Below are 19,803 nucleotides of genomic sequence, written 5' to 3'. Positions count from 1 at the left end.
AACAACAGTAGGCATGCGAAATCAAAAGCTGAATGTGGGCTGGGCGGTGGTGGCACACGCCTTTAATCCCAGCACTCAGGTCACAGAGGCAGCGAATCTCTGTGAGTTCAAGGCCAACCTGGTCTACAAGAGCTAGTTCCAGGACAGGCTCCATAGTTACAGAAAAACCCTGTCTCAAAAAACAAGCAAACAAAAAAGCTGAATATGATCATAAAAAACTAAGCTATATTGTCCAGGGATATGAAGGAATATGGAGGCAGTACAAATTTTAATCAATTTATTTTTAATTTCTAAAATGTTCTATTTAAGTGTGTGTGTGTGTGTGTGTGTGTGTGTGAGTGTGTGTGTGTGTGTGTGTGTGTAAACTATTTTGGAAATCTGTTCCCTCTTTCCATCACAGTTTCTGGGGATCAAATGCAGGTCATCAAGTTTGCACAGCACAGGCTTTGAGCCGCCTTGTTGGTCACAGGAAACTGTCTTAGAGAGGAAGGAATTATGATTACAATTTTAATAAGTCTATCCTTTCTAGAGAGAATGATGGGGTTGTAGTCAGAAATGGAGACAGGAGCGTCTTCAGTGCCGGTAGAGGGGCTCCTTCTTCCGAAGAGTGGTCACGTGACTATCCCCTTATTTACCAAGCTATGTACAGGTTGTGTGCCCATATCTGCACAGACTTACGTCATGCAGGAACAGGAGAAAAATCACGCTTCAGAGGGTATGCTGCTGAGTGTATCTAAATTGACTGCTTGGTAACAGTGCTTTCTGGGGAAATGCTTCCATCCGGGAGATTGTGTTAGCATTTTCATCGTGTTATTTGACCTGCAGAACCTTCTCCCCAGAACTGAGGGCTATTCACTCCTTGCTGACCACACAAATAGAGAAGTTTGACCAAAGTCTGCATTTTCAAAATTAAAAGAACAGTTGGTTGGAGGGGAAAAAAGCTATCCAATATAATTGCAGAAGCAGCGTCATATGCTATGGAGAAAAGATAATATTTTGTAGTGTGTAGGTGAGAATTTTTGACTGCTTTGACACTCAAATCTGTTCACTTCAATGTCTTCCTAAGAGTCATCTGTTTTAGAACATCAAAACAGATTCTGAACTATACTGTTGCTGTCGTTGGTTGATCATGCTTAATTTATCTATTCTTTCCCAAACCATTTTACACACACACACACACACACACACACACACACACACACACACACACCAACCTTGGGCTAATAATATAACTCAGTTAGTAGAGTGCTTGCATGCAGAAGGCCCTGGGTTCAATCCCCAGTACAACATAGAGCAGTCATGGCAACACACGCCTGTAGACCCAGCACTTGGGATGCGGAAGCAGGAGGATCAGAAATTCAAAGTCACTTTTGGCTGCATAGCAAGTTCGAGCCCAGCCTGAGATACTTAAGACCATATCTCAAACAAACTTGTCTAGTAAATTATCAGGCTCCACATCTAAACATCCCACCTAAGCCTGTGCTACAGTGGATCACATGTGATAACTATCTCTTAATTTCATCTCTAAATCTGATCTGCTTCCAAACCAGTCCAGGCTCTAGGGAGCTGCTTAAGTCTAAGTTTGCTCAGTACACGTAGCCTAGTGATGGCAGCATGCTGTCCTCTTGCTCTCCATTTTAGCTGAGACACAAAAGGAAGAAGACAGAAATGCTAGGATCAGGCATTACCTCACAGAGCAAGAGCTAAATCCACCACAACCAGGATATCTGGACCTGGGAAGCTGTCAGACTCCTGGATTCTGGTGAGGGATGGAATATACCTTAAGATGTCAAAAATCAGCAGCCTGTGGTTTCCTCCTGTCCACATGTGACAATGCAACTGTCATTTTGTGATGCAAACTGGTAACCTCTGTGTGTTCCCTCAGTTCCCCACTCAGCTGATGCTCTCACCAGGAAGAACGGCCCCAGCAGCTGTCTACCACCTGCTTAGTCTATTGTTATTTTGATTGTGGGCTCTCTCTCTCTCTCTCTCTCTCTCTCTCTCTCTCTCTCTCTCTGTGTGTGTGTGTGTGTGTGTGTGTGTGTGTGTATACTCAGGAGTGGATAATCGGCACCAGTCCACAGGACAAAATGCTTCCTTGAGACTGAACCATTCTGTGATCTCCTACATGCATGTGAAAAAGGCTTGTCTGTCTGTTCTGAAAATGAGATTGCTAAGAAATTGTGATGTTTTTCATGGTCTTATTTAGTTCTCTGTATAGTATAGTAAAACAGTTTTGGGCTATTACTATCTTATGAAATCTAAAAAGCTGGGAACCATACTTTCTAGACCACATTTTGTTCTTTTCTATCTTCAGTCTTAATCATCCGCTTTGGGTGATTTTCCCCTTCTTGGTCAAATTTTAGAAGATCAATTATTTTGAACATTGACCCACCAGTCTCTGGATTAGAGCTTGTTATACACTCATTCTGCCCTGTCTTTGATGGGGGATGGCTCCAGTCCTATCAGATGCCACCATCTGGCCCCTATGAGCCATCCCCACTAGTTCACCAGCTTTGGTAAGTAAGACATTCTGAGCACATACCGCTGTGTCCAACATCATATGGCTGGAGTGGCCAGTCCCAGTGAAGAGGGACGCACCATAGCTAGAACAGGGACAGCAAAGACCATCATTGTTTCTGTTCCAGAGAAACTTCTATTGTCCCAGGAAAGCAGCTTGCCACAAATTCAAGCCAGAAATCTAGCTATCACCCATATCAAGAGGGCAATAGGGGCAATAAAGATTATAAAAGGAGCAACACAGACACTCTGGCAGCTGCTGCACAGGCCCTCTTGATGCTGATGCCTCCTCTTCAAGTTTGGCAATTTGAGAAAAGGTTGTACTATATGTTATGCTGATAGGTATAGACCAAATATAATGGAACACTTCAGGACTCTATGCAACATTGTTGCCACGCTAATCTCGACACCATTGCTGTTTGGGTACATGTGCCACAGAAGTAAGAAGTCTAGATCTCTTCTTCATCTGGGTCCAAGCTTTTGGGTGGAATCATAGGGTGTTGCAATCAACCAGCATGGACCAACATCCTCTTCAACCGATGCTTTACTGTTGATGCAGATAGTCACTCCCCCTTTGTATGCTATGCTTTGAATCTGAAATTCCCCCACATTGCTGCTGCCTTAGATGCTGTGAAAGCCTCAGGGGGTGGTGTCTAGCTTGCAGAAGTGGGTTGCCGTGGTGGGCTTTTGAAGGAACCGCCCTCTGGATCCTGTGACAGTCAGCTGTCTACCCTATACACACCCTCTGCTGCGATATTCTACAAGTACGTGAGGCTAAGAAGCTAACAGCTGATCCCTCTGAAATGGTAAGATCAAATAGTTCTTGTCTCATTTGAGTTGTTTCTGTGGGGTATTTTGGTGGAGGAAATTTGTGAAAGTAACTCACAAATCCTACAACTCTCTGGAAGGAACAGGCTCCGGTGGGGCAGAAAGCAACAGTAACGACAACCAAATGAGCACACGTGCCCCCGTTTTTTCTCCTCCGGCTGCTCCTGCTACGTTCCTCGGCACTCGCGTTTCCCAGAATGAAAAGCCCTACGTGTGGGCCTCTTATCCTGACCCTGGGCTCTTTTCTTCATTTCCAGTCATTCTTTCTGGAAACTTCTCTCTTCAGAATGTAATTGCGAATCTGTGCTGATGGCTTTCAACCCATGAGGTCTGAAAGCTTAAACCACTGCCCTTCCAGCAGTCTCGCAGCCATCTGTACTAGAAAGGCCCACCAGCACCTCAAACTTTCCGCCAGCCACACTGAACTCATTTTCTCTTCCGTCAAACCAGCTGACCCTCGCGAATTCCTAGTTCCCATCCAGCGCTTTCCTGGCAACCGGAACCTCACTGTTCTTCCAGCCTTCCCCTCTCTCATCTTCTAGACAACAGCCCCTCAAGCACTCTCATCCATTTCTCAAGACAGATGAAACTTTCGGCAGCAGCTCCACGGGGAGCCATTGACTGCAGCAGGGGCGTCACAGGGATGCGATTAGCTTGATTTTGAATATGGGTCTGATTGTGATGTACATGGCAGAATGGAATAAGAAGTGGGTACTCGGTTACATTTCCGAAGTCTGAGAAACCCCAATTTGGTTCTAAGGCCTAGCACTTCATAGCTATGAGATCTTCAGACAAATATTTTGCTCCCTCTGTGTTCTGTGAAGTCTGGCAATAACACCCACCCTGCAGGGAATACTAGCTCTTCCCTCTCCCCATTCCTACCACCAGCAGCTGACTTCAATCCCATCTTCCAGCTGCTGGATTGTTACCAGCACAGTTCCTGACTCCTATTTTCAGTCTCCTGTATCACAAAGAATCTTACATTCGAAGAAATACAAACAACCATGTCTCTGTGATACACCCACAGCTCCCAAAGGCTCCTGACACACTGACTGGTTAATTACATCTTTGTAGATACGGCACTAAGCATTGTTAAGTCTGGGTTGGCAAGATGGCTCAGAGACTGGGTAAAGGTGCTTGCCATGCAAGCCTAGTGACCTGAGTTCCATCCCTAGAACACACATAAATGTGGTAGGGGAGAGCTGACTCCACAAAGTTGTCCTCTGCCCTCCATGTAAATGCTATGGCACATGTGGGTATGTGTGTGCCTAATCTATCACCTCATTCTTGTCCTCTTGCATGAGAAGTGCCCATTTAGATGTCATTATTCTTAAAACTTTATTCATAAATATGACATAGATACCACTTTTTATTTTTAAAATTATATCCCTATAATCTTAGCACTCAGGAGGCTAAAACTGGAGAATCAGGAGTTCAAAGCCAGCCTTGGCTACATCAAGATTTCAAGGCCATGAAACAAAGAGTTGGTTCTTTGATAAAATCAACAACTTAGACAAATCCTCATCCAAACTAACTAAAATGCAGAGGGAGAATATCAAATTAACAAAATCATAAACAAAAAGGGGACATAATAACAGACACCAAGGAAATCCAAGGAATCATTAGGTCATACTTTAAAAACCTATACTCCACACAATCAGAAAATCTAAAAGAAATGGATAATTTTCTTGATAAATACCACTTACCAAAGTTAAATCAAGATCATTTAAACAATTTAAATAGACCTATAACCCTTAAGGAAATAGAAGCAGTCATTATATGTCCCCCAGCCAAAAAAGCCAAGGGCAGACAGTTTAGTACAAAATTTTTCCAGACTTTCAAAGAAGAGCTAACACCAAAACTCCTCAAATTATTCCACAAAATAGAAACAGAAGGAACATTGTCCAAGGTATTTTATGAGGCCACAATCACCCTGATACCTAAGCCACACAAAGAATCAACAAAGAAAGAGAATTACAGGCCGATTTCTCTCATGATCATTGATGCTGTAATGCTCAATAGAATACTGGCAAACCGAATCCAAGATCACATCAGAAAGATCATCCACCATGACCAAGTAGGCTTCATTCCAGAGATGTAAGTATGGTAAAATATACAAAACTCAATAAATGTAATCCACTATATAAACAAACTAAAAGATAAAAACCACATGATTATCTCATTAGATTCTGAAAAAGTTTGACAAAATCCAACAACCTTTCATGATAAAAGTCTTGGAGAGACCGGGGATGTGAGGGACATACCTAAACACAATAAAGGCAATTTAGAGCAAGCCAACAGTCAATATCAAATTAATGGAGAGAAACTCAAAGTAATTCCAGTAAAATCAGAAACAAAACAAAACTTTCTGCTCTCTCCATATTTATTCAATATAGTATTTGAAGTTCTAGCTAGAGTAATAAGACAACTAAAGGTAATCAAAGGGATACAAATTGGAAATGAAGAAGTCATAGTATTGTTATTTGCAAATGATATGATAGTAGATATTAATGACCTCAAAAATTCTACCAGGGAACTCCTATAGCTGATAAACACCTTTAATCAAGTGGCTGGATACAAGATTAACTCCGAAAAAAAAAAAAAAAGATCAGTAGCCCTCTTATGCACAAATGACAAATGGATTAAGAAAGAATTCAGGGAAACAACACCCTTCCTAATAGCCACAAATAATAGAAAATATATTGAAGTAACTCTAACCAAGCAAGTGAAAGACCTTTGAAGAAGGAAATTGGAAAAGATTTCAGAAGATGCTCATGAATCAGTAGGATTAATATAGTAAAAATGCTAATCTTACCAAAAACAATCTACAGACTCAATGCATTCCCCATCAAAATCCCAACACAATTCTTTATAGAACTTGAAAGAACAATACTCTACCTCATATAGTAAAAAAAAACAGGATAACTAAGACAATCCTGTACAAGGAAAGAGCGCCCAGAGGTATCACCATCCAGATTCCATGCTCTACTACAAGGCTATATGAATAAAAACTGCATGGTATTGGCATAGAAACAGACAGGTGGGTAAGGAATCAAGTCAAAGACCCGGACATAAACCCACACACTTATGTACACATGATTTTTTAGAAAGAAGGCAGAAAGAGACTCTAGAAAAAAGACAGCATCTTCAACAAATGGTGTTGTTCTTACTGAATGTCAAACATACAAAGGAATGAAAATTGAGGCATGATTATCATCACCCTGCCCAAAACTCAAGTCCAAGTGGATCAAAGACCTCAATATAAAACCAGATACATTGAACCTGATAGAAAGCAAGTGGGGAATAGCCTTGGATACATTGCATGGGAGACAACTTCCTGAACAGGACACCAATAGTGCAGGCACTAAGACAAACAATCAATAAATGGGACCTCATGAAACTGAAAAGCTTCTGTAAGGCAAAGGACACAGTGAATTGGACAAAATGGCAACCTCAGATTGAAAAAAGATTTTCACCAATTCCGCAGCTGACAGACCTAATATCCAAAATATATAAAGAACTCAAACTGGACATCAACAAACCAAATAATCCAATTAAAAAGGGAATATAGATCTAAAAAGAATTCTCAACAGAGGAATCTCAAATGACTGAGAAACAAATAAATATTCAACATCCTTAGACATCAGGGAAATGGAAATCAAAATGACTTTGAGATTCCATCGCATACCTGTCAGAACGGCTAAGATCAAAAACACAAGTGACTGCTCATGTTGGCAAGGATGTGGAGCAAGGAGAACATGATTCCATTGCTGGTGGGAGTGAAAATTTGCAGACTCACTATGGAAATCAATATGGCAGTTCCTAGAAAATTGGGAATTGATCTACATCAAGACCCAACTATACTGCTCTTGGGCATATACCAAGATGCTTCATCCTTCCACAAGGACACTTGCATTTTCATTGTAGCTTTAATTCATAATAACCAGAAACTGGAAAAAAACCTAGATGTCCCCCCAACCGAAGAATGGATAAAGAAAATTACACATTGGAGTATTATTCAGCTGTTAAAAACAATGATATCATGAAATTGCAAGCAAATAGATAAAAATCATCCTGAATGAGGTGACCCAGAAACGGAAAGACAAACAGTATGTACTCACTTATAAGTGGATATTAGTTGTTAAATAAAAGATTATCATGCTACAATTCACAGACCCAGAGAGGCTAAAACAAGGGGGAGTTCAAGGAGGAACACATGGATCTCCCTGGGAAGGAGAAATAGAATAGATTTTGTGGGTGGACTGGAGGTGGAAACAGGAGGGATGAGGTGAGGGGTGGGAGGGGCAGAGGGAGAGAGTATTAAGAGAGAGATAACTGGAATGGGGGGGGGGCATTGGGAGGGTGATGTAGAAACCTAGGGCAGTGGAAACTCCCTGGAATGGTTGAGAGTGACCCTAGTGAGGACTCCTAGAAATGGGGATATGGAGCACAAAATGGCCACCTTTTGTAACCCAGAAGGCGCCCAGCAGTGCGACTGGGACACCAACCCAGCCACAAAATCTTTGACCTCCAATCTGTCCTGCCTAGAAGATGTGCTGGGGTAATGTGGCACAGAACTGTGGGTGTGGTCAATGAGCGACAGGCCCAACTTAAGGCCCGTGCCACCCTTGACACTGCCTGGATTGCCATCTACCCAGAGACCCAGGATAGAACCAAACACAATTGGCTAAGTAAGTCAACAGTCAATAAAATGATTCCTAATGATATTCTACTATACTCATAGATCAGTATGGAGCCCAATTATCATCAGAAGGGTGTCACCCAGCAACTGATGGGAGCAGACACAGAGACCCACAGCCAAACATTCAGCAGAGCCAGGGGGACCCCCTGGAGAAGAAGGGGAACAAGGATTGTAGGAGCCAAAGGGGCCCAGGACACAAGAAAATGGCCCACAGAATCAACTAAACAGGGCTGACAGGGGCTCATAGACAGAAACAACAATAACAGAGCCTGCATGGGTCTGAGCTAGGTCCTCTGCATATACCCTAGGGCTGTTAGCATGGTGTTTTTTGTAGTGTCCCACTCCTGACAGTGGGAGTGGGGGTGTCTTTGGCTCTTCTGCCTGCCTTTGGAACTCCTTCCTCCTACTGGGTTGCCTTGTTCAGCCTTTGAAATGAGGGTTTGTGCCGAGTTTCACTGTAACTTGTTAAGCTGCATTCAGCTGACATCCCTGGGAGGCCTACTCTTTCTTTCTCTCTCTTTCTTTCTTTCTTTCTTTCTTTCTTTCTTTCTCTCTCTCTCTCTTTCTTTCTTTCTTTCTTTTTTTAAGGGAAAGAGAGGAAGAGGAGTGGATATTGGGGAGATCAGAGGTTGGGGGAGGGACTGTGATGAGTGGAGAGAGGAGAAGCTGCAGTCAGGGTATAATGTATGTGAGAAAAAGATAGAAAATAAAAGATTTCAAGGCCAAGCTGAACTGCAGGAGATCCGATTTTTGAAAATCAAGAAAAAGTGGTTGTGCACATAAATGTTTATGTCATGTTTACTCATATGCTATTTATTTTCAACTGGCCATTATATTTTTTAAGATCCATTCCGCACCAGTCACATGGCAGTATGGTTTTGTCTCCTTGCTGTTCCACAGAGTTTTATGTATTTATCCCCATGCCAACAAACATGCAAGTTGCGTCCATCTGCCGGCTATCATACGCAGTATAGCAGGAACAGTCCCAGGGATGGAAGACAGCCTACTGCAGTAAATAAGCCCACATGTAGTCTGTGATTCCCAAACAAAGCCTTATACGTGCCCTCCAGTTTTCAAATTTTCCAATAGTCCAATCATGTCTCAAGCCGATTTACCGTATCCCACAGCGGATGAGTATATGAAGAAGAGGGTCCTAGCACACTGGAGACTGAGGCAGGGGGGTTGTGAGTTCAAAACCACTCCGAGTTTCACAACAAGATCCTGTCTCAAAATCACAAACAAAGAAATCACTACCACCAACAAAACACTAAGCAGCCGGCCAAGAGTGGCATTTGCGGCACTGTTAAGACAGGAGTATGCAAACAAAGCATTCGCTGCAGTTGGAGCCCAGAACTCTCTAAGTGAAGGATCAGTATGGCATCTGGGCCACCCTCGATGGTGGTAACTGGCCACACTGACTTCTCCAGATGAAGAAATAAATGTGAAATTTCGTTCATTTTCATCAATATTAACTCGAACGCTGGCGCTAAGAGTGGCTGTCTGGGAAACCTGAACCTAAGGAGGCTGCATCTGAGTTTGCGTTCATAGCCACTGCAGCATCCTGGATCTGCTGACGATTCGGAAGAGATCCTGAGGACTTGGGTCACTAGTTCCAAAAATACAGCTGCTTTGATGCTGATGGAAAAGCGAAGAGTGGAGGGGCGATGATGCAGAAGAGCGGGTGATGAAGGGAGGCTTCTCCAGGAAACGGGAGGCGATGACGCGGGACGCAGGACTTAGGACGCAGACGGGCTGGTCTTAGAGAGCTGCTGTGGGCAGGCTCAAGACAGTCAGTGAGCTGCAGACCCTCCCTACGCTCACCTCAGAGAAGAGCCCTGTAGGATGGCTGGGGAAAGCAAGAACAGATGGGGGAGGAGGAGATCTAGGAGGATAGTAGCAACTTTGGAGAACATCTGTGTAACAAAACCGCTGCACAGTCTTGAGTCCCATGTTTAGTGGAGTGGTCCTGAGTCTCACATGGTACCACGCAGGGTGGCTAAATTTGTTGTTTTCCAGCAACTTTTTTTTTTAATGACACTTCCAATCAAGTCTGGGAGCTTGTTTGTGCTGAGAAAGCTCTGTACCACTGAGCTACACCCAAGCCCAGCTCTTCAGCAATTTTAGCTGACTAGGGACAGGCACCGAGTCAGCATGTGTGCTGGCAGTATAAAGGGAAGCCAGAGGGACAGGGTGTTCAGTATGTTTGTGAGGAAGTCATTACACATGAAATCTAAGTTGGGTCGGGAAGGAAATGAGAACATGATGCTGGTGACGGGGAAGATGTAATAAAGCCTGCAATTCCAAACAAGAATCTGAATAGGAATAGTGTTTGGACTGAGTGGTTTCTATTGAACCTGACAGCTTACACTTGGGAGGCTGTAGCTAGGAGGCTGTGAGTGTGAGATCGGCCTGGGTGAGATAGTAAGACCTACCTTAGGGAAGGAGAAAGGAGGATGGGAAGAAAAAGAGACTGACTCAAGGGGTGGCGCCCCAAGAATACACCTGTTGTCAGATGGCAAGGTCCTGGGCTGTGACGCAATACTGAATTAAAAGGACACCTTGAGGATCTTGGGAGAAATGTGTAATTTTGTATGTAGGTTTGCTATCAGCTGTGGTGTTAAGAAGACAGGCTGTAGACACAAGTCCAAGGTCACAGCATCAATTCCTTCCCTACGCAAACATGCACATAATTCTTGCCTCTGAACAGGTAGTCTAATTTCCCTTCTCTTGAAATGACAGCTTACTTGAAGTACGCATCTCTAGCATCGGGGAAAATAAAGTTCCATGACACCTGAGGATAGATCATAAAGAGACTGCAGATTCTACCCTAGAATATGGGCTCAGACAAGTCCTTCTTACCCAAGAGGCCCTGTGAGAAGTGCAGGTCATTCCTCTGAGGAGATGTGTGGAGGATCCTGCCAGATGGATGAATGTCTAGCCCAGAGACGCCCTGCTACTAGGTGAGAGATCGCCAAGACAGGACTGCTTAGTTGAGCAATCAGCTCAATGATATAGAGAAAATAATAACCTGATTTAAGTCATGGTGTTTTACACACACACACACACACACATACACAGACGGAGGGAGGGAGGGAGGGAGGGAGGGAGAGAGAGAGAGAGAGAGAGAGAGAGAACATCTGTGTGCTAAGGCATATATTCAGAGGCCAGAGGACAACTGGAACAGTCCCTTTCCTCCTTCCGACATGTGAGCCCCAGGGACTGAACTCAGAAGGATGGCAATAAAGGGAGGCAAATACAATCTATGATAAACTGTGGTTGCCACTCTTGAACTGACTCCTCCTGTCCCACTGAAATTCGGGGTTCCTTTAGCAGTACCATTCCATCACCTCATCACCCCACCACCCTGCTCTCCCGTTCTTCTCCACTCTACCCTGTTTGTATGAACTCAACATTTTTACCCTCCACCCATGAGCTCTGCTGCACTTGTCCTGCAGAGCCTGGCTTTTTTTCACTTAGCGCAGTGTCTTCCAGGATTGTCCATGTCTCAAATGGCAGGATTTTCTTCTCTTTAAAGACTGACCTGGTATCTCACTGCACATGTGGACCACACTTTCTTTATCCACGTCCCAGCTGATGAACACTTACATTGCTACATATCTTGACAAATTGTGAGCAGTGTTGAAATAAATCTGGGGGCACAGAGATCTGTTTGACGCACTGACAACATTTCACACAGATGTGTACATGGGGCAGGGCTGTGGACCGTATGGGAATTCTACTTTAACTTTTTGAGGAAATTCCATACTGCATCCTTCACAGTGGGGACATCTTGGGGCAGCTGGTCTCATCAAATTCATGTCAGTGTCTAATACTACGATGACACACTATGACCAAAAAGCAAGATGGGGAGGAAAGAGTTTATTTGGCTTACACTTCAGCATTGCTGTTCATCACTGAAGGACGGCAGAATAGGAACTCAAACAAGGCAGGATCCCAGAGGCAGAAGCTGATGCAGAGGCCTTGGAGGGGAGCTGCTTACTGGCTTGCTTAGCCTGCTTTCTTACAGAACCCAGAACCAAGCAGCCCAGGGATGGAACCACCCACAATAGACTAGGCCCTTTCTCTACTGATCACTAATTGAGTAAATGCCTTACAGCTGGATCTCATGGAGGCATTTCCTCAACTGAGGCTCCCTCCTCTGATGACTCAAGCCTGCATCAAGTCGGCACACAAAACCAGCAGGACAGTCAGGAAGCTCAGCTCCCTAGCTGCCTCTTAATTCAGTTGGGGACTGCAGCCCGTGGGATGGCATCACCCACCTTCAGGGTAGGTCACCTTGAATTTCCCACCTCAGCTAAGCTTCCCTGGGAAAGTTTTCACAACCCAAAGCTTTATCTCCTCTGTGATGCTAAATCTTATGACCCATTTGTCCCTTTACAGCTTTCTCAGTTATCAAATTCAACATCAGTGAATCACAGAGCTGGGGAGTGAATAACCACATATCACTTTAATAACGGCCAGAGAGAACAAGGGCAGTGATGTTTGGAATTTTAGTGCAGGATATCGTTATAACTTTCCTGTCTTATTATGTGTTATTGCTATTAATACTTTAATTTGCTTAATTCATAAAGCAAACTCTAGCATAGTCTTGTATATAGGAAAAACGCCATAGTTTATATAGGGCCCAGTACTATCTATGGTTTTATCATTACCCACTGGGGAGTGTTGAAGCATATTCCCTGTGGTTAAGTGGGGACTGTTCTCATTTCTGTCTGAGAGCAAGGGGACTTACTCAGATCCAGACAGGGGCTGGAGAGATGGCCCAGGGTTTAAGAGGACCGGCTGCTCTTCCGGAGGAAGCAGTTCAATTCCCAGCACCCACAGTTGACTCACAACAATCTGCAACTACACTTCCAGGAGATCTGATCCTGTATTCTGACCTCCACAAACACCAGGCACACATATGGTGCACAGACATATATGCAGGCAAAACATCCATATATGTAGAATATTATAGTGATGATAATAACTATTATTTTACTTTAAAATCCATCCAGGTTTTGGAGCTAATGTGACAGACACTTTGGACTTCCTTGGTGACACCGGGCCGTCTGTGCATTGTATTAGTCACTTGTAAAGGTATTTAAGTTTGCCCCTTACAAGTACTGATTCCTTGTAGTACAGATTATAATTGGTTTTAATAATAAAAACCCAGAGCCAGATATCAGTGTAAATACTGAAAGATCAGAGAAACAAAGGAGCAAGCCTCTAGAGAGACTTCTTACCTCTACCGAATCCTCAGACCAAAGGACTGAGCTCCTGTCTACTCCTGCCTTACATTCCTCTCTCTGCCCAGCTATATCACTTCTGTCTCCACCTCCCTAGTGCTGGGATTAAAGGTGTGAGCTCCCAAGTGTTGGGATTAAAGGTGTGAGTTCCCAAGTGTTGGGATTAAAGGTGTGAGTTCCCAAGTGTTGGGATTAAAGGTGTGTGCCACCACTGCCTGGTCTCTGTCTATGGTTCACTAGCGGCTAGCTCTGCCCTCTGATCTCGAGGCAAGCTTTACTTGTTAGAGCACAAACAATATATCAACACAATTCCTTCATAGCATTGGTTACTTCTCAGCCTTCTAAGGGTTGATTCTACACGAATAAGGTACTATCCTAAGAATGGCTGCCCTGAGAAGCACGTAAGCCTCTAATTAGAGGTTTCAGCTCCTCGGACACCAGTGAGTAGCTTGTCAATCAGTGGATTTTTATTTAAGATCAGCGAAGTTGAAAACTAAAGCAACAGGACCCCAGAGTTTGTTTGCACATGAGCAGAGGCGACATTGAAATGTGAAGTGGTAAAGAAAGGGGCGTGCCTAAGATTGAAATAAAAACTAGAACGGCAGAAACAGGTCAAGTCTGTGTCTCAGTGTAAGAATCGATGTCTGAACGTGACGACAGATTTAGACATTTAAATGGAACATGAATAAGGGGGCTTTTTTTTCTTCTTAAGAAAGCTTGCCAGTAAGTCCAAGAATTTTCTCTGGGTGCCTAGGACTTTCTATGATCAATACACAGACCCTCCATCCAGTCCCTTCCATCCCTCATACTTCTAAAGATAGACTACTTCACGCAGTTTGGCTCTGTGAGCGGTGTGAGGAATAAGCACCTGCTTTACAAGGTAGAGAGCCTCTGGGAAGCGATGGAGGAAGTCTCCTGTGTAGAAAGCACGTGGTGTAAGAGGCGTGGCCTGTAATTCTAGATGCTTCTCTGCATCTTCACAAGAAGGTGGCCAGCAGACATCCCAGGATGGCTCATCCACGCCCCCTCCCAGCACACTGCTTCCTGGAGACCCTGCCAGAGATTACATAGGCTGAGTGGTTCCTCTCGGCTTCCCTTGACTTTTCTTGACATTTACACAGTTGAATAAAGTACCACAGATAAATCAACTCATGGTTCACTCTGTAACGTATTCAACAGTCATTAAACATACAAGAACACTAGATGCAAAACAAGACAGTGGATGGACCTGGGGTGACAAGCAAGGCAGTGCCCTAGTCCCCATGACTCTCCCAGGTCATTTTGGAAAACAGTTTCTATTCCAAGGTTTGAAGGGTGGGAGAAAAGCCAGGAGGGAGCATTTCTCAGTGTTCTGTGATGGATAAAGGAGGGGAAGCCTCGCAAAGCTGCCGGCTGCTTGGCTGGCTCTGAAGAAAGGAATTAAGACTCTCACAAACACAAGAGAAAACAAGGCTTTGGGAGGAGCGTGGCCAATGCCTCACAGGGTGGAGGTCTTGCTTGTCACCGCTATATAGAGACGAGCCACAAACACCACAGTCCTTCCTTCTGACATCCAGCGTTACTGCTCACGAATTCTCCTAGAGAACTCACATCTGTCTTTCCCACCAAAGACAACATCTTCTCTGGCCTCATTCATACATTAGGTCAGTCTTTGGTAGCTTTGCCATTGACCTCAGGCTCCTTTGCTTAAGTCACTGGAGTCATTGCCCTGCCCAAAATAGCGACCAGCGAAAAATATATAGCAATGGTCTAGGCTTTGTTTCTTCCCGTTCACTTCATTTCCATAAATGAAAAGATTTAAAACTAGCCATGGGCTATATGGGGACAACCGTAATAAATACTACACACACACACACACACACACACACACACCACATTAGAATGCAAATCAATCAAAACGGCATTGATATATGATGGAAAATGCAAACAGGCAAATAGCCACCAATTTAGTTAGTAAATGACAGTGCATCAACATGACAGAAGATTACTCAGCCCAAAGAGATCATTAAGATGATGATGTCGGGCACATAGCAAAATAAAATGAAATGATGAATACATCACAGTTATAGAAAAAAACAAATACTTATAAACGTTACTTGAAAATAACATTTTAAAGTTTTAAGGTGTAATTAAAGTAGAGAAATATTTAACTTTTTTAAAAAGCTACTAATAGGTTTTTTATCTTTTTTGTTCTTTTTTATCTTTTCATTTTCGGGGCTTAGTATATTTTAAAGAAAGCTCTGGGTGTGATCTAAGTAGTTGCTCTATTCAGAATCCCTGTCTATACTTCACAGTCTATGTAGATGGAGGCAGTCCCTGACCTCAAGGGCTGTGTGCTGTTCTCACTGAGCTAAGGTCTAACATTAAACCCCTCAGATGCTGCAGTTTGTAGTTTTAAAAGAACTAATCTATGACCTTTAAGACTGTTTTTTTTTAGACAAAGACAAGACCTCCTGAGTAAATTGAGAGCATGGGGACCATGGGAGAAGTGAGAAGAGGAGGGAAGAGGAAGGAAGGGGAGCGGAGAAAAATATATAGCTCAATAAAAAAAAAAACAATAAAAAATTTAAAGACTATTCTTTTTAACTATTTTTGGGATACTGGTTCTATACATTGCTATATTGACAAGAATGATGCAGCAATGAGAAACAGCCAACCTTCTTCCTTTTGCTTCCTATCCCTCAGACAAGCTGCTTGTGTTCTCACTGGTGAGAGGAGGTAACAGGAACAGGGCCTGCTTCATGCAGGGTCATGAAGGTCTAATGAGACAGCCCTCAGAGCCTGACCTAGGGTACATGCCCAGTCATAGGCAACTCTCTCTTACCCATACACTTTCACAAATGACTCAAAGGTGGCGCAACTCTTTCTGGTACCCTTTACAAACTTCGGTGATTGTAACATTTATTCTTTCTTAAGTTAATAAACTGATGAATTTTAAAGTTTTATCTGTGTGTGTGTGTGTGTGTGTGTGCTTGCCTGTGGGTACACCATGTGTGTGTAGTGCCCGCCAAGGCCAGAAGAGGGGTTGGACCCTGGAACTGAAGTTGCAGGCCGTTGTGAGGACTAAGAACTGGGTCCTCTGCAGGAGCAGCAAGTGCTCAACTGCTGAGCCACCTCTCCAGCCACTAGTGTTCGCTCTCCACAGATGAGTTTCCTGTCATCTTCTATTCATATCTTTAATCAAATGGCTCTCCAGAAAAGATATTCCTTTTTAACCAGATAATTGTGACTAAAAGTAAAATGACAACGTGGAATCTTGTTTTGCTAGAACGCCAACACCTTTGAAGTTTCATATTATATAACCACCCCGTCCTTCATAGGAACCCCCCCAACTTCTATACCACACCATCCTCCATATGAACCCCCCCAAACTTCTATACCACCCCGTCCTTCATAGGAACCCCCCCAAACTTCTATACCACCCCATCTGACACATGAACCCCCAAACGTCTATTCCTTTACAATGAGGTCCGTGTGGAATGACCCTAGCTCTCTTCTCCTTTGGTTCTGTTTAGTTGAAGTCACACTGTGTGTTTCACTTTAGATTTAAGAACAGACACACCTGATAAACAATAAAAGTAACAATAATCCAGGCACTATCTTTATCTTGTGCCAGTTATGAAACTCAGCTCAAAACAGATTAAATACTTAAATGTAAGGCCTGAAACTATGAAACCACTAGAAGAAAACACAGGAGGACGTTTTCAGGACATTAGAATGTGCAGAGCATTTTTGTTCTGTTTTAAGAAGATACCCAAGTACAGAAAACAAGGGGAAACAGACAGTGGGATTGCATCACACTAAAGAGTTTCTGAAGAGCAAAGGGAACAATCAGGAAAGTAAGACCACCAACAGTTCCAAGAAATTCATTTCAAATGACTGCACACAAGGGATTAATATCCAGAATACATAAAACTCCAAAACCCCAATAGTAAAATAATAATAATAACCTTATTAATAAGTAATAGACCTAAACAAACATTCCTCAAAAGACACAAGACAACCAAGCAGTTCATGCACAGTGATCAGTGTCTAACCATTAGGGAAACAAGTCAAAACCATGATGAATGTCACTTCACCCCAATAAGAATGGCTGTTAAAAAAATAACAGGCCAGGTGGTGGTGGCACATGCCTTTAATCCTAGCACTTAGAGGCAGAGGCAGGCGGAGCTCAGTGAGTTCAAGGCCAGCCTGGTCTACAGCCTGAGTTACAGGACAGTCAGTGCTACACAGTGAAACACTATGTCAAAAAAAAAAGTAAATAAATAAATAACAAGCACTGGCGAGGATCTGGAAGTAACACGAGCCTCACACACTAGTGAGGGGGTAGAAACTAGAACAGGTGTGGCAGGAAAACAATACATGTTTTCTTTAAGACAAAGAAAGAAAAAAAACAATAGAAATTATACAACATAACCCAGCATTGCTCCTTCAGGGTACAGACCCAAGAGAAGTGAAGACAGTTCATCAACAAGACCCCTTTCCCCCATGCTTACTGCAGCCCTCTCCACAATAGCCAAGATAGAGAACCAACCTAAATGCCCATCGAGTAATGATTGGCTGAAGAAAATGTAATACACACACACACACACACACACACGTCTCGCAATACTAGTTAGCGGTAAAAGGAGTGAGATTCGCACTTTGCAGACCGCTATGATAAATGAAATAATCCAGACATAGAAACTCGACTATTCCATGATCTGTCACTGTAGACTCTACAAGAGTTGATCTCATAGAAGGTGAGAGTAGAATGGTGGCTGCCAGAGGCTGGGGCGAGCGCCGAGTGGGGAGAGATTGGAGAGAGGCTGACTAGCGTGGTGTTGGATGACAGTCAGAAGGAAGACCGTCAGGTGGGCAATGGTCTAGGCAGCAACGGTCTCCTGTGAGATTCAGAACGCTAGGGGGAAGGAGCTTCACAACAAGCGATGAGACATCTGTAAAGCAGGTGTATCTAACTTGATTTCAGCATTATGTGAAATGCATGCTTGGGCTGAGATGCCATGTGGCACCCCATAATCCCATCTAACCTTAATGTTTTGATTCTGAAAAATAAAACTTTAAGATTAATTCCTCTCGCACGCCCAGAGGCATATGTCATGGTATGTCTAAATGTATCCTCTGGAAGTACTCCACGCAAGTTCAAGTAAAGCTCTGTTTACGGACGTGTATTATCGGATACACTGCACTACAAGTCGCTTATCCATACACCTTAAAGGTCGTCTCACATCAACACAAACAGCACTGCAATTTCTGATCACAGCTATATAATTCCGCATGATGTTGAGAAATCCTAGCTTTTCTTGCTAGTCCCATATACACATTCACGTAAGATTTTTATGTTTTGGGCTCGAGAGATGGCTCAGAGGTAAGAGCACATGCTGTGTTTGCAGAAGACCCTACGGGTCTCAGCACTCACACTATATCTAACTCCAGATCCAGGGGATCAGACATACTTCTCCAGCCTCCACATCACCTGCATACACGTGCACATACCCCCAACACACTCATGCACATAATTTAAACTAAAAAAATATTTAAAGAAGGATATTTTGTCTTTACATTATTATAAACATGCTGTGATTGATATCCCTAGCTATCCATATGTAATACCTCCAAATGCACAAATAATTTGTGTTCTCCTTTTTTCCACATACCATATATTTTGGAAGCTTTAGAAATTCACTTTAGTTTTGCTATTACAGAAAAGTCACAATAGATACCCTTAGTAACACAGGTGTCAAGGGCAGGCGTCATTCTGATTAATTGTGATTCTAGCCATTGTGTGTACAAAGCACATTAGAGCCGTCTAGACAAAGTTCCCAGTGGGCTTCAGAATTCTGTAGAACCCATGAAATAAGAAAAAAGATACTGGGGCTGGAGAGATGGCTCAGAGGTTAAGAGCATTGCCTGCTCTTCCAAAGGTCCTGAGTTCAATTCCTAGCAACCACATGGTGGCTCACAGCCATCTGTAATGAGGTCTGGTGCCCTCTTCTGGCCTACAGACAGAATATTGTATACATAATAAATAAATAAATATTTACAAAAAAAAAAAGAAAGAAAGAAAGAAAAAAGATACTAACAATTCCTCCCCATAGCAAACCCTTCCTGTTTGGATGCTCCAGTGTTGTATTTGGAGCTGTCAAGAGAAGAAACTGGAGGTCAGTTTCTCTGTCAGCAAACGTAGGAGAGTGTCTGTAAAGTCCCGAGAAAGTTAGCGGCTGCTCAAACCAGGCATGCATCAACTGAATGTGTCACACGGTCCCCCAGAGGTGACACGTATTTGTGGTCTGTGTCTTCTTCAAGATCCTCGTTATTGGTCCAGTGTCAGCAAGTTTTATCTGGCTGTCACTGTCCGATAGGGCATCAGCTCCGGTGTTTGCTTCCTCTGCATCCTGTGAGCATGTCGAGGAACAGCTCCTGTGTTCTCATAAGTCCTTCAGAAACGTGTGTTTCCAACAGAGGCCCCATCTCCAACATCCTCTAAGACCTGACTCTGTGGGT

The sequence above is a fragment of the Myodes glareolus genome, chromosome 11 (genome assembly GCF_982192425.1).
Source record: "Myodes glareolus chromosome 11, mMyoGla1.1, whole genome shotgun sequence".
Taxonomy (NCBI): domain Eukaryota; kingdom Metazoa; phylum Chordata; class Mammalia; order Rodentia; family Cricetidae; genus Myodes; species Myodes glareolus.
The sequence above is the reverse complement of the archived record's forward strand: the minus strand, read 5'-3'. Positions refer to the sequence as shown.